Here is a 15,501-nt window from a genome sequence, read left to right on the forward strand (position 1 = left end):
GGAGATAATGTTAAGAGCAATACAGACGACAGAGGCCAGGCTTGTGAAGTTTGAAGACTCTATCAGGGACATTTGCTATTTTGAATTACAATCCTGTCTTTCTGATGAGCTAGGGTTGAAGAGTCAGCCATGATTAATAAGAAACCAGCACCACTGAAGTGAAACTTCTGTGTTACTGGAACAATTGATGCTGGTTAGCCAGAACTAAGAAATTACTGGCATTTAAGAAGAGACCCAGATCCCTGAGGTGAAATTTCCCAATGCAAGCTGTGTTCCAGAGCTGGCTAAGGTTGTATCTCATGCTGATAGCCAAACCTGGTAGTGTAAGAGTTACCCAGGTGGTACTCGTTTTGAAGGCATGAAGGGGTCATGGAGAGCAGCTGAGGCTTGGCACTGTGAGAGATCAGGAGAGGTTGTTGGTGAAAGTTCAGCCTCAGTAGCAGTCCCAGGATTGAAGTTTTGGTACCATAAGCAGAGCCTATGAGAGGCTTTTGGTGAAAGTGTAGCCCAGTTGTAGCAGAAGATACTAGTGTTTTGGAGAGTATCATGTGATGAACATCAAGAACAACAGCAGAGGTATAGTGGATCCTAGCTGGGCTTAGAAGACAAGCTGTGCGTCCTGCATAAGGTAGAAGAAGAGAAGTAACCCAAGCCCGTTGGAGGAGCTCAGAATATGGTGAGTGAATCCAGATATTGGACTCTTAGTTATTGGAATTTGATTTTGATCAATTTGATTGTGACTGTGTCCTGTTCCTGTGCCTTCTTGAAGTAAAACAGTAATTTATGTTTTATTTTACTGGAGTCCCAAGTTGAGAGACTAATTTTAAAAGACTTTGGATTTCTAAAGAGATTGACCTTTTTAAAGGGACTGAAATTTTAATGTGTTTGAATTTGTAAAGACTGTGGGACTTTTAAAAGTTATTTATGATTTTAATGTAAGATCTTGGGGACAAATAAGAAAGAGACAGTAGTGGTTTAATAGTGATGTGTTTGTCAAGTTGACAAGGGGTCACTTGTGCTGACTAGGCTTACATCAAGTTGACACAAGCTAGAGTCATTTGAAAGGAGGCAATCACAATTGTGGAAAATATGTCCATAAGGTCCAGCTGTAAGGCATTTTCTTAATTAGTGATTGATGAGGGGGGGCCTAGTCTATTGTGGATGTCTCCATCCCTGTGCTGGTGGTCCTGGGTTCTATAAGAAATCGGAGTGAGAAAACCATGAAGAGCACTCAGTAAGCATCACTCCTCCATGGCCTACTCCAGATTCCTGCCTGTTTGAGTTCCTGTCCTGACTCCCTTCAGTGATGAGCAGTCATGATATGGGAGTGTAAGTCCAACAAACCATTTCCTCCCCAACATGTTTTTTGTCATGGTGTTTCATCACAGCAATAGAAACCCTAAATTAAACATACATATTTATAATATTTTCCTTAAAATATGTGTTCTTCTTAAATATGTTTATTTTAACTCTATCATGACTTGAAATCAAGTATGGTAATATCTACAACATAGTTTTTGCTCAAGACTGCTATGGCTGTCTATGTTCTTTTATATTTTCTTATGAACTTTAAGATTATTTTATTTTTATTTTTGTTAAGAATGGCATTTGGATTTTGATAAAGGTTGCATTGAATCAATGGAACAAAGGGTTATTTGAAAATATAAATAATACTGACACAGTCTTAGCTAAACTAACCAAAAGAAACAGAAAGGAGGCCCAAAATTAATTAATTGGATTAGACATGAAAAGGGAGACATTACAACAGATACCAATGACATTCAGAAAATCTTGAGATGGTATCTTAGAAGCTTCTGTCATGTCAAATTGGAAATCATAATGTAAATGGATGAATTCTAGATATACATGACTTACTGAAGTTAAAATAAGGTACTTTTGGTAGGCTATCCATTCACATAATATTAATTGCTCCAAGCCAGGTGTTGGTGGTGCACATCTTTAATCCCAGAAGCAGGTAGATCTCTGTGAGTTTGAGGCCAGCCTGGTCTACAGAGTGAGTTCTAGGACAACCTCCAAAACAATACAGAGAAACCCTCTCTCGAAAAACCAAATAATAATAATAATAATAATAATAATAATAATTACTCCAACCCACAAACTCAGGACTTTCCAACTTCTAGTGTCCTCCTTAGCTTTTTCATGGTTTTAAAGTTTTGTTAAAGAGATCATTCACTTACCTGATTAGCTTTATTCCAAAAATTTTTTTTTGGTTCTTTACGAGACAGGGTTTCTCTGTATTGTTTTGGAGACTATTGGTCCAGCCCGGCCTCGAACTCACAGAGATCCGCCTGCCTCTGCCTCCCGAGTGCTGGGATTAAAGGTGTGTACCACCACCACCTGGCCCAAAATATTTTTAAAGGCTGTTGTTACTGCATTTTTCCTTTTGATTTCTGTCCCAACATGTTGGTATATGGAAAGATTACTATTATTATTATTATTATTATTTTGGTTTTTTGAGACAGGGTTTCTCTGTGGCTTTGGAGGCTGTCCTGGAACTAGCTCTTATAGACCAGGCTGGCCTCGAACTAACAGAGATCCGCCTGCCTCTGCCTCCCAAGTGCTGGGATTAAAGGCGTGCACCACCAACGCCCGGCTGGAAAGATTATTTTTAATGTATACATTTAGTGTGGATATCTTAATATATACATTTTAATGACTTTTGCTTGTTAAATTTGTATCTTACTACTTTGCTAAAAGTGTTTATTATATCCAAGAGCAATCTAATGATTTTCTGAATTTCATTGGTACCTGTTGTAACGTCTCCTGCGCTCCCTTTTTAAAGTTTCATAATAAAGGTCCTCTTTGGTTAGTTTTGTTAATTGACTCGTTGATTCCTTGTAATTTTTAAGGACATTTTAAATTTCCTTCTTGATTTCGTCAATGACCCATTCACCATTCCATAGTATGTTGTTTATCTCCATTAGTTCATATATTCTGTAATTTCTCTGATGTTGACTTCCAGTTTTTTCTTTATTCATATAAAACATAGGAAATTATTTCAACTTCCTATATTTGTTAAAACTTATTTTTTGAAGGACACCTTTTTCTAAGTGTACTTTTGGTATCATTTCCTTGTTATCTCTACTATGATATTAAGAATATTAATATTGTTTAGTGTGTGTGTGTGTGTGTGTTCGATTGAGGGGGTGTGGGGAGGAGGCAATAAATGGCTAGAAGATAATATGTATTAAATCTTGATGATATCTACATTGATGGTGGTTACATTACTCCTTAGACATTATAAATTATGACAACTAATGCATTAAAGTACAATATTGAGAATTTCAGCACATGCAAGGATTTACTGGTATGGCAAAAAAATCATATCACGGATGGTGAGATGGAAAATGACTGTTGCTTATTTTCCTAACTTTTAAGACTCATAATTATTGCCATCTATAGACACAATAGTATTTTTTAATAATCTGTTATATTATCACCCTGTGCAAGTTTGCTGAGTGGCCTGATATTATATTGTATACCCATAACCCTAGCATTTTAGAGATAACACAAGAGGATCCCAAACAAGGCTATCCTGGGCTGTACAGTGAGACTCTGTCTCAAAACTAATAAATTATTCCAACAAAAATATCTTTTCTTTGAGTATGACTACTGTGGGCCAATAACTCCTCATTGGCATTATACATTAGAGGCTGATTTTGCCTCCTGCTGTGAGACAGTGATTTGTAGCTTCTCAATGGTAAGTTTCAAGGAAGGTGCCAATGGCTTGTTTTCCCTTCTGATGTGTTTCATGTCTAATGTATCTCAGGGTATTAAGAGACTAACTCTATCCCTGTAATTTTTCACCATCTAAAGAACTACAAAATAATTAATCTTTTCCTATTATGGTTGCTTTTTTGATTCTGATTTCTTACCTTAGACAGAAGTTATTCATCATCCTGAACTATTAATTATTGCTTCCAGAGAAAACAATCACAACACTATGGAGCGTTCGACCATTGAGGAATTCTGAAAGAATGATTCTGGTCTAAAACAAATTTTAAAACAAGTATCAAAAATATTTCAAACAACAATAGTATCTCTACAACATGTACATTGATAATTGCTTCAAAGGAAAGTACTCATTTAGATACTTATCAGGAATTTTTTATTTTTGAGAATGTGTTTTAATTACAACATTTCTCCCTTTCCTATCCTTCCATTCTCTTAAAATTCGTGGCCTTTGTTCATTAATTATTGTTGCATGCATATATGTATAGGTATATATATTTATATTCCTAAATATAACTCATTTAGTCCATATAATGTTACTTGTATGTATGTTTTCAGGGCTGACCATTTGGCACTGAACAACCATTTGGTGTGCTCCTCTATGGGAAGGACCACCTCCCCTGCTTCCAGCTTTACTCAATTGTCTGTAGTTCTTTGTATAGGGTTGAGGCCTCATAGGCTTTCCATCGTACAGTTTGGCTGGTTTGCTGGTATCTTCCTTGTTCAGATCACATTTGGGCATTCATGCTGGTGAGACTTTATGGGTGTAGCTTTTGATATTCTATATAGATATATTCTGATAGTTGTGACAGTCTTTCTGGTCCCTGCTCGTCATTGCTCCCAGAGCCTTGGGTGAAGGAGTGTTTTGTAGATGTATCCACTGGGACTGGGTTCCACAACTTTACATATTTGATTGCCTGTGTTTTTTTTTTTTTTGGTTTTTACGAGACTGGGTTTCTCCGTATTGTTTTGGAGGCTATCGATCCAGCCCGGCCTCGAACTCACAGAGATCCGCCTGCCTCTGCCTCCCGAGTGCTGGGATTAAAGCCGTGCGCCACCACCGCCTGGTGATTGGTTGTGGTTTTTACTAGTAGTTTCTGTCTGTTGCTTAGAGCAGTTTCCCTGATGAGAGGTAAAGATTCCACTTATTTGTGGGTATAGGACAAATGTTCATAGATCAGGGATCTCTGGGCCCTATTTTTAAAGTGTATGGTGTCTTCAGCAGTAGGCCTTCATTCACTTCTGGGGTTTAACGAATGACAATGGCAATGGGCTGTATGTTTAAGCAGTCTCTTGCACAGCCTTTGCCAATAATGCAAAAGAAGGCCGTTTGTGTCTGGTATTGAGGTTTTTGTTAGGTAGTCTTCGACTTTGGAGGTTGTAGCAACAGCCCAAATGAGAAAATTTTGTTAAAATGGTATATGTATATTTATTAACTAAATTGCATGCATTGTAGGTGTTTTGGAGGGGGTACACATAGCTAATACTATGATTCCTTTTTCTGCCCTCCATGTTGTTATGGTACCTACTTCCCTTTTTCTGTATTTACCTCTGTGTCCCTTGCCTGATGGAGTCCAGTCTTTCATTTCTCTCTCACGCCAATTGCATCCTGTTATCCCTTTACTCTCCTCTCCTCTTCTACATTAATGTCCATCCCAATCCCTAAGGAGACCCAGCCTTCCCATTTCCTTTTTCAGATCACTCGGACTCGGCTATTCACCTTTGCCTTCCCCCCATCTTTTTATGAAGCTTTTTTTAGAAAGACTTCTTACTTTAATCATATTTTGTACATGTTATTTATTGAAAATTAAGTAGTGGGTCAATGCATTAATATGTCTTAGCTTAAGATTGTCTGCTACTTAGTAATTTAAAGACCAAAACATAAGAAAACATCCACTTTACTATGGATTACTTAGCTTTCTTTATTCCAAAAGTAATAATAATATTAATAATGATGATAATAATAATATATAATTATAATATCTGTTTTCTCATAACAGGTTATCATTAAAATTAAAATTACATTACTATACTTTGTGTTTGTTATCTTGAGTTAGTTTATAGATTTCTGCATAAGTGAGACCATAGCCCTAGATATAATGTAGACTTTCTAATAAGTGAGAATAAACGTGTTTTTTGACAACTCATATCTCCCTTTGGGTACTCCAGAGCATGGATCACATTCTATACCCACAATTTCAAAACTTGAGTTATGTTCAGCATTACATGGATTTATGAGAAGTATTCTGAATGACTTTGGTCAAAAGGGATATGACATAATGTAAAAGTTAACTTGAAAACAAGTACAGAATATGGGTCTAGGTCATGAAATTGATTCAAATAGCTTGAGGAAGGCAGTGACATTGTAACATGAAGTGGCTATTTTAGAAAGGAGTTAATGTAACATGGGCAAAGGTTGCCTATAAGGGATTCAGAATGCTTTTCAGATTAACCACTTTGTTGTGTTCAATGCCTTTAATAGACTTTTTCTGCTTGACTACCCTCAGAAGCCCTGTGTAAACCTTAGGTCCTTGACTCATCTTTCAAATCCAGTTGTGGCATCTATGAAGGTTTTGTACTGTTACAGTGGGGTAGTTTTCAGAACCAGCTGTGATTTTTTTTGATGAAGGACCTCCTGCTGTAAACCTTCATCATGGATGACTCATGTGAAGCTGGCTGTGTCATGCCACCAGAGGTATCTTGTCCATTATCTGTGTTAAACACTGGCTTGATCTCTGAGGAGCAAATGTGCACATGCATGTGTCTATGTAAATGTGTGTGTTTGTGCATGTGTGTGTGTGGTGAACCCAGGGCTATGCACATGGACCACTGAGTTACATCCTCAATGTTAGTTTATTTTTAAGACTTTTTTCTTTAAATCTAGCCCAGGTTGGCCTTGTACTCAATGACTTCTGACTCTAAAATGCTAGGATTACAGGCATGTGGCTCCGTATATGGTCTTGGGGCTCTCTTTTGTATGAGTTTGATATATCTTTGAATCTTTTCACCAGTTTCAGGTGCTTAGCAAAGCTGGAGCTTCGGCATGTCAGGGATAATTTCTCTGAAGCTAAGCCATTACTGCGGGTGTAATCAGGCACTCGGTGGTAAGTTTGCCGATGTAGTAATATAAACTGAGACAGTTTATGCAAAGAACATAATGATTCACTACAGGGGCTGGCTGCTCATTGTTATGAACTATCATAGTTACTTTTGTCTAAAATGTATGCCTCACAGTTGAGAGACAACATGTGGTTTGTGTCTTTCTGGGCCAAGTTTATCTCACTCAGTATAGTCTTTCCATTGATCTAAAAATTTCATAATTATAATATTTGTTATAGATGACTAGTATTCCATAGTGCATATGTACCATATTTCCACTATCTCTCCAGCAGTTGAAGGACATTTAAGTTTCCATTTTCTATCTATTGTGAATAGGACAGCAATGAACATGGCTGAGCAAGTCTCTGTGGAATAAGATGTTTAGTACTTTAGGCATATGTCAATGAGTAGTACGACTGGGTCCTATGGTAGATTTAGGTTTGTTTTTTGTAGGATTCTCCACACTGTTTTTCCAGAATGGCTTCACCAAATTGCACCCACCCCAACAATGAATGAGAGTTCCTCTTTCCCCACATCCTCTCCACCATCGATTGTCAATTGTTTTGATGGTATTTGCCCTTTGGACTGGTTTGAGATGAAATCTCAAAGTTATTCTAATTTATCTTTTCCTAATTGCTGAGGATGCTGAACACTGTTTGGGGTAATTCATAGTCATTTTATTTCTTCTATTGAGAATTCTCTGCTTAGATCTCTAGCCTATTTTCCTATCTATTTTAATTTTATTAAAAATAAAATTTGTATATAATATGTTCCCATTATAGTTTTTCTCCTATGATCTTCTTAGATTCTTTACATCTCTCTTCCCATCCTAATCCATGCCCTTTCTCTCTCATTGGAAACAAACAGACATCCAAATAATAAAATGAAGTAAAACAAAATAAAAACAAACAAATAGAGAAAAAAGAGCCAAAGGAGAAGCACAGAAGCATACATAGACTCCCACACACACAAACACATACACAAACACACACACACACGCACTCATACACATAGCAACCATATAAAAACTCAAAAAGTCAGGGTATATCTGCGAAGGACCTATAAAGCTAAAAACAAATAACTTGACAAAATATTATGACACCAAGAACCTCCAAAGATGCCACTGAGTTCATTTTGTGTTAGTCATCTACTTTCTGGGGGAGGGGACTGGCTTTACAAGTGGTTTGTATACCCAGGGGGACCCTTTTTGAGAGAGCTTTTTTTTTCACTTTTGAGTGGTTACCAATTACAGACAGTTTCTGGGTTAGGAGCAGGGATTTGTGTACACTTCTTCCTTTAGTACTGGAAATCTATCAGGACCAGACATGTGTAGGCCCTGAGCCTGCTGCCACAGTTTGAGTTCATATGTATATCGATACTGTTGATTTAGAAGGCCTTGTTTCCTTAGTGATCTCCATCACCACTGGCTCTTTTCACCTCTTCAGCAGGATTCCCTGAGCCCTGATGGAAGGGGTTTGAGGGAGACATCACATTCAGGGCTGAGAGTGCCAAGGTGTCTTACTGTGCACATTGTCAAGTTGTGGGTCTCTGTATTTGTTCCCATACACTGTTTCTCTTATGATGGCTGAGAAAAAAAGCTGATCTATGACTATAGTAGAATGTCATTAAGAGTTGGTCCAGAGCTGCATTGCTTTAGCAGAATAGTAGTATTTGGTCTTTTTCCCTGGCCTATCTGGTCTCAGGTTCTTGGCTACCCGAGCAGTGTTGGGAACGGGTTCCTCTCAAGGGGTGGGCCTTAAGTTCAGTCTGATAATGGTTGGTTGCTCCCACAAGCTTTGTGCCACTACTGCATTAGTATATCTTGCACAGTATAATGATCCATGTGGGACAAGAAGGGGATCTAGTTCAGCATGACTCAGTAGCCCATGCTGGTTCAAACTTCTAGAGTCTGACACCAGACAATTCATTTTAGGCATATTTAAGCATAGTCTAATTTGGGAAAAAAGTCCCCTGGTGTGACACAATCAATCCTGTGTGCACAAAAAGGCATGATTCCATTGAAACACATGTCACTTCTTCCATGATGATGGGTTCTACAGATTAGATAGTCTACATGTGTTATCATAAGAGCCTAGGGGAGGTCTGGTGTGGTCTTAGTCATGCAGATAGCACAGGGGTACCTAGACTATTAACCACTTTTACCTCCATCCTTCTGGGCAGAAAGTAAGTTATAAATTTCTTCCTTTGAAGAGACAACTGGAATGTTTAGCATTCCTGGTTTACTTAGTGCTTATCTGTGAGCACAAGGACTTGTGTGATCCCAATAGCTTCCCTCCACAAGGGAATGTTAGTTGTCCAGTCTTCTGAGGGTCTCCTGTGGGTGATAACAACTTTGTTGACTCAAGGTAACAATAATCACTTTTAACTCAGAGGAAACAGCCACTCAGTGTGAACATGCTCATGACTCAGTTATAAATACTGAAAAGATAGCACTCTATACTCAGCCCCTCTTGGGATCTGAGATGTATTTGAATTGTTTTGGCAATGCTTTTGATTTTTCTGGAGTTATTTTTTTCTTTTTTCTAAAGCAGAATATTTAATTAGTAGATTTATCTCGTAGGGATTTCAAACATGACAGGGTTGTGTTTTGAGCCAAAGGCAAATAAACATCATCGTTGCCACCTCCTTTAGTGCATCTTAGTTCCCTGAATCCATAACATTGTTGAGGAAAAGGGAAATTAATCTGCATAGGTTTATTGTAAATTGTTTTTCTTTCTAGTGGATTAAATTAGATTCCATTGTGTTCAGTACCTGGAACTTGTCTGACAATGTGTGAAATTTTATTATTTATGGATAGTTCTTGCTGATGATCATTAACATAGCCTTTAAAATGATTTATGTAAATTGCATATTTTGTCTACAATTTCATTTGTTTAGTTTTTGACATGAAATTTGAATTCTTTAAGAGTGTTTCATTTCTATTTGTGAGAGGTTAAATAGAAGGAGGAGGAAGAATAGGAAGAGGTAAAGGAAAAAAGAGGAGGAGTAGGAGGAGGGGAGGAGGAAAAGGAAGATAAAGAAGGGGGAATAGGAGGGGATAAAAGTGGAGGATGAAGTTTCTTTAGGATTAGTCACTTGATTATTGTTTATCCATGATTTTTCTTGAGTTAATTTAAGATATAACTCCCTTTTAAAATCAATCCTTAAGGGAAGTGTTATGCTTAAGAGTATAAGTTATGATATTTTAACACTCTAAACTCTGATGAAGTTATTGAAGGACTCATCATGCAAAAGAAAACTCCAGGGAAGTTATTAGCAATTGAGTTAGAATTTACAGGTCATGAGAGAATGCTAATTTTACCAACTAGAAGAGAAAGAACAAAAATGGTAGTCATTATGAATGATACGTGATGGTTGTATGAGCCTGAAATGTGAAGGTGATGACTCCACAGATAAGTGCAGAATAAACACATCCTGTGATACTGAGGGACATGGGTATGCCAGACATAGTTTAATGCAAATTCCCCTTTCTGATATCTAATTAATTACTGTGACTTGTCTCTTTGGATGGGAGGTCTTACTTGGTTCTGTGGCTTTGATCTGCTTAGGTAGGCTTTAACTATAGCCTAGGTTATGCAAGTAGATCCCCAAGCCTCAGCTACTCCAATAAAAACTTGTGTCTTCTCCCGATTGATTTGCATCTCCTACCTTTTCCTTGATTCATATAAATACTATAGTATCCTTAGTTTCCTTTTTCCACTAACTGTTCCTGAGGGTATAACTTGATCTTAAGAAATTAGGGAAAATGTATTTTAAAATTTTCCTTTTACATTAAAAAGTTCAGTAATTCATTTACAAAATGGAAACTGAAACCTAAAGGAGTAACATGTATTGTCCAATTGCAGAATTAAATAATGAAAAATGCAGTTGTATATGACATACCCATAGCTAGATGTTTTTTTTCTAGTATGTTGCTTTAATTACCTCTATTGGGGTGATAGCAAATTTGATCATCCCAAGGAATGAAAACTTAGACTTTGAAATATAACATCCTAGGGGCTGGAGAGATAACTCAGAAGTTAATAACACTGGCTGCCCTTCCAGAGGATCTGGGTTTGACTTCCAGCACCCACAAGGTGGCTCAAAACTGTTAATTTCAATTCCAGGGGACTGGATATCCTATTCGGGCCACTGTGGTACCAGACCCACAATAGTAGCTGTTCACTGACATACATGTAGGCAAAACAGCTATAGGTATAAAATATAAATGTAAAAAGAAATACAACAATATCTTCTACCTTAGAATTAAAAAGTATCTCTTTCAACTGGTCTTATTCACCAAAAAGTTACTTTTCTGATACATATTAAAGGGACAAAGCCCAAGAAATTGGGAAGCCAATATGTAAAAGGAGTCCTTAATTAGTCTAGATAATAAAAGGCCAGAGCCAGATATAGAGGGAAATGCTGAGATGAGAGAGGAGAAAGCCACAGCACACCTTACCTCCTAAGCATCTCCACAGAGAAGAGAATGTTTTCCTGTTTGTCCCTGCTTATACACTGTTACTACCCAACTACATCACTTCCTGCCTGTCTGTATAGACCTCCCAACCTCTATAGTTAGCTAGTGGCAAGTTCTATTGTCTGACTCCCAGACGGGCTTTATTTGTGCAAGAAATATATCACCACATATTCCCCCTTTTTTGTCTAAAAAATAAAAAAGTTATAACCAATATCAGAAAACTATGTAAATAAGAAAAATAACTATGTACAATATATACATGGCAATAAGTACAATGCCTACCTAGTCCATCAGAAAATACTACAAAGTCTATTCTTTCTTGATGTGTCCAAAGTCTTGTACCTAATTTACTTTCTATTCTAATATGCATATCAAATTATCTTTTAATGTCTTTTAAACCTATTACACTTAATACATCCATAGTGAGTTTCTTTACTGATTCTGGTAAACAGGGAAAACTACAACTATGCTATTTAGTCTTAGGCTTCCTCAGAAACCCAAGAAGGAAATAATATTAACTGAGTAAACAGGAATGTCGAGCAAGAGACTTCCAAAGAATGTGAGAAATGACAGAAACAGCTGGTTGCCTGGACTGTCACCCAATATTGCGCTGCTATGTTGGGGCATCCATCTTCAGCCAATAGGCCTAGCACATCTGACAGACATTCTGTGAACCAGGATATCCTGAAGAACTGGACCACCTTGTCTTGGCAAGGTTTGCAGTCACTTTTTTTGGTGTCCTGTATGTACAATTTGGATGGAAAACTGTCAGCAGTTGAGGCAAGGGTACTTTCTTGCCCAGTGGCTTACCTTTACCACAAAGAACTCAAATTTCATGTGTGATTTCTTCAATGCCCATCATCTTCTCTGATGTATATTGGTGCTGCCAGGAGCAGACATGTCTTGTCATAAAAAAGGACCTATGTTATTAAACCATATTAAATGCCATATTCTATAGATCTCTGAAGTGTTTGAAGATGACCTGTCTTTCTAATATGTCAGTTTGACGTTGAAAACATACCTGAAGTGACTACAAGTTTGATTGTTATAGTCGGCTAATTACCAAATTCCATTTCCTAGTTGTCGTATATAGTTTATAACAATAACTTTCAATGACTAGAAATTTGTATTACATAGTTAAATGAGCTGTATAAACACAACACCTAGAATATTGGAAACATAGCAAAATGAATCTCAAGTTTGTATCAACATATAACATTTGTATACAATTATAGAAGTCTAATCCAATGTAAAATATTTAAAGCAAGTAGTTGCTTTTTAAGAATAGATTCAATAATCTGCCTTTTTATCTGAACATCTCTATATCATCCCTTATTCTTTTCAGAGTAGATTCAGAAATCTATCCTTTTTATCCTACCATATCTGGATTCCTCTCCCTTTTTGTTAAATCAAAACAAAACCTTGGGTATAATCCCCTTTGTTCAACATTCTTCCTGATCATAAGCAATAACATTTTGCAACCAGTTCCCCTAAACAATGGAAAATATCCATAACCCAAAGAGTGACCAAAAACCAACTACCCCACTGCTTAGGAATGTGGGGTCAAGTTCTTAAAGTTGCTTCCTGCTGTCTGTGGGTGATGACATCTTTAGGGGATCCTGAAAAGAAAATTTTGGTTGTCAAGCTGTATCATTTGTTGTCCAGTCTCTGTATAATGGGCAAGTACATGGCTTGTTTCAAATGCTGGCTAAAGTAGTCTCTCCGGCTGGATCACCTTAACTAGTCACCTCAAAATTGTTCTAAACAGTGTCTGCAAAATTGCATCATCTCAGCAAGTTACCTCAAAACTGTTATGAACAGTTTTTAGTCCAAAGTTTATCTCTAGTTGGGTGTTGTGATAGTCCTGGTGAAATTGTGGTTGTGGGAATCCATCCTCCTTTTGGAGACTTCAAAAGTCGCTGTTAGGCATAGTCATGATTCACTGTAGAAAACTGATAGAGACTCAAATGAGAAATCATACATGAAGGTAGACAAAAAACTTTTCTAGGATTGATTAGTACTCTATGTGACCATTAATATCATGATAAAAATTATGAAATTAGTAGCAATACTATAGTCCTAAATATTTGTTTTCCTTCTGTTCTATTTCAGATGGATGTTCTGACATGAGGCAGAGATTTTATATTTTACTTTAACAAGCATGCTTGAGTTTAGAGGAGGAGAGAGCCATTCTCCAACTCCAAAGCCAGCTTTTAATCTTTACTTGGACTGAGGCTACAAAAAGACTAAACGGATTACATGTTTGTATAGAAGTAAGAAACAAACATTTGGGAAGAATTATGAAATTTTACCCTGTTGTAAATGTGCTATACCAATAGGCCAATTTACCCTTCTCCAACCCTAAATTTTGGGGAAGTTCTCCTTGGCATTATATCTATTCAAATGAAAATCATTTGTAAATATTATGGGTTAGTTAAGATTAAACAACCATGCTGCTTCAAGAACTGTCATCTCTTCTTGTTAAGAGGTATCCTGTTTAAAATGAATCCTTATAAATTTTGATGGTATCCATATTTTTTCTTTACCTGTAGAAACAAAAGCAAAATCCCTTCCTTCCCCAATGCAACATATGTCCCAGTTTCCATTCAAGAGTCAACATATCTTTGAAATACACTGGTTGGTTTAATTCTCTAGTTTTTCTCTATTATCTACGGTCTCTATGCAGTTGTTGTTCCCTTTACATTTGCATTTAGAAAATTCAAAGTTAATAAAGAGCTACACAATCTATTTTGGGGGTTCTTAGTTATTACTTCCTGTTTATTTAGCATATCCTTTAGATTTTTATTCAATCTTTCTATAACTGTTTGCCTTGTAGGATTATGTGGTATACCAATAATATTCTTGATATTATAATAAGCAAAATCTGTTTCATTTTCTTAGAGGCATATGGTGGTGCACTGTCTGTTTTTATTTGTGCAGGTATACCCATAATGGCCATAACTTCTAGCAAATGTGTAATTACTGAATCAGCCTTTTCTGAACTCAAAGCAGTTGACCATTGAAAACCTGAATAGGTGTCAATGGTGTGGTGTAATATTTTAAGTTTCCATATTCTACACAATGGAGCACATCCATCTGCCAGATTTTATTCCTTTGTGTATCCTTTGGATTACTTCCTGGAGGTAGTGGAATTTGGTTGTGTAAAGAGCAACTAAGACATTTTCTTATAATTTCTTTGACTTGTTGCCAAATGATGGAAAAATCTTTTTTTTCAAACCTTTGCTATTGACATGGTTTTTTATGGAATTCTGATGCCTTTAGCATAATTTCCTATCAATAGTTGATCAGTCTCATCATTTCCTTGTGCTAGAGGGTCTGGCAGACCATATGGGATCAGATGTATATTATATATATGGGATGATATTTGTTCCTGATTATGTCTTGTAACTCAATAAATAATAAATCAATTCTGTATCATCTGGTATAAATTCAGCAGTTCCAATGTATGAAACAACTATTTCTGTATATTGTGAATCAGTAACTATGTTGAGAGATTCCTTATGGTCCATTATCTTCATGAGAATAGCATATAATCCTGACTTTTAGACAGAATTAGTAAGGACCTAGGTCTATTTTGCTTACATTTTCTCATTTGTATCCTGCCTTTCCTGATTTATTTGCAACAGTATAGAATGTAAGGGCTCCAGTTATTGGTGTTTCCCTTACAATATGAGGAAGGATCCAGTTAGTCCTCTTTATAGGTTGAATTCTCCTGTTTTGGTGTAATTGTTGTTGACCTCTCCCAAAACATTACTACAAGCTCTTTGCCAGCATTCACTTTCTACCCACAACTTTTCAATTTCATCTTAGTAAAAGGTACTACAATTTCTGCTGGATCTATTCCCGCTAATTGACAAAGTCTTGGTTTATATGGTAAAAAGTTCCATTCTATTGTCCCCCCTGCATTAAAATTCCTGTAAGGGATGCTAGGAGGGTAATATGACTAGAATGCACTTAAGCTTTGGATCCACACTATCCATATGTACCACATGTAATTTGTCTTCCACCAAAGCCAATTCTTTCTCAGCTTTAGCTGTAAATTCCCTGGGACTATTTAAGTCCTTGTCTCCTTATAAAGTTTTGTTTAAATAAATCAGTTGATCTGGTTTTATGTCATAGATGGGAAGTGTCCCCTAGCAATCTCTGAA

At 36.8% G+C, this 15,501-nt stretch overlaps 1 long non-coding RNA gene across 1 annotated transcript; it reads left to right on the forward strand.

The window, feature by feature from the left end:
- The first annotated feature begins 402 nt into the window (after nt 1–402).
- LOC110340294 lies at nt 403–14,080 on the forward strand. Its single transcript, XR_002382075.2, has 4 exons — nt 403–676; nt 6,261–6,448; nt 6,765–6,857; nt 13,445–14,080. It is a non-coding gene; the product is annotated as an uncharacterized LOC110340294 (long non-coding RNA).
- The last annotated feature ends 1,421 nt before the right edge of the window (nt 14,081–15,501 follow it).

Source organism: Mesocricetus auratus, unplaced genomic scaffold (genome assembly GCF_017639785.1).
Source record: "Mesocricetus auratus isolate SY011 unplaced genomic scaffold, BCM_Maur_2.0 Super-Scaffold_100026, whole genome shotgun sequence".
Classification (NCBI taxonomy): Eukaryota; Metazoa; Chordata; class Mammalia; order Rodentia; family Cricetidae; genus Mesocricetus; species Mesocricetus auratus.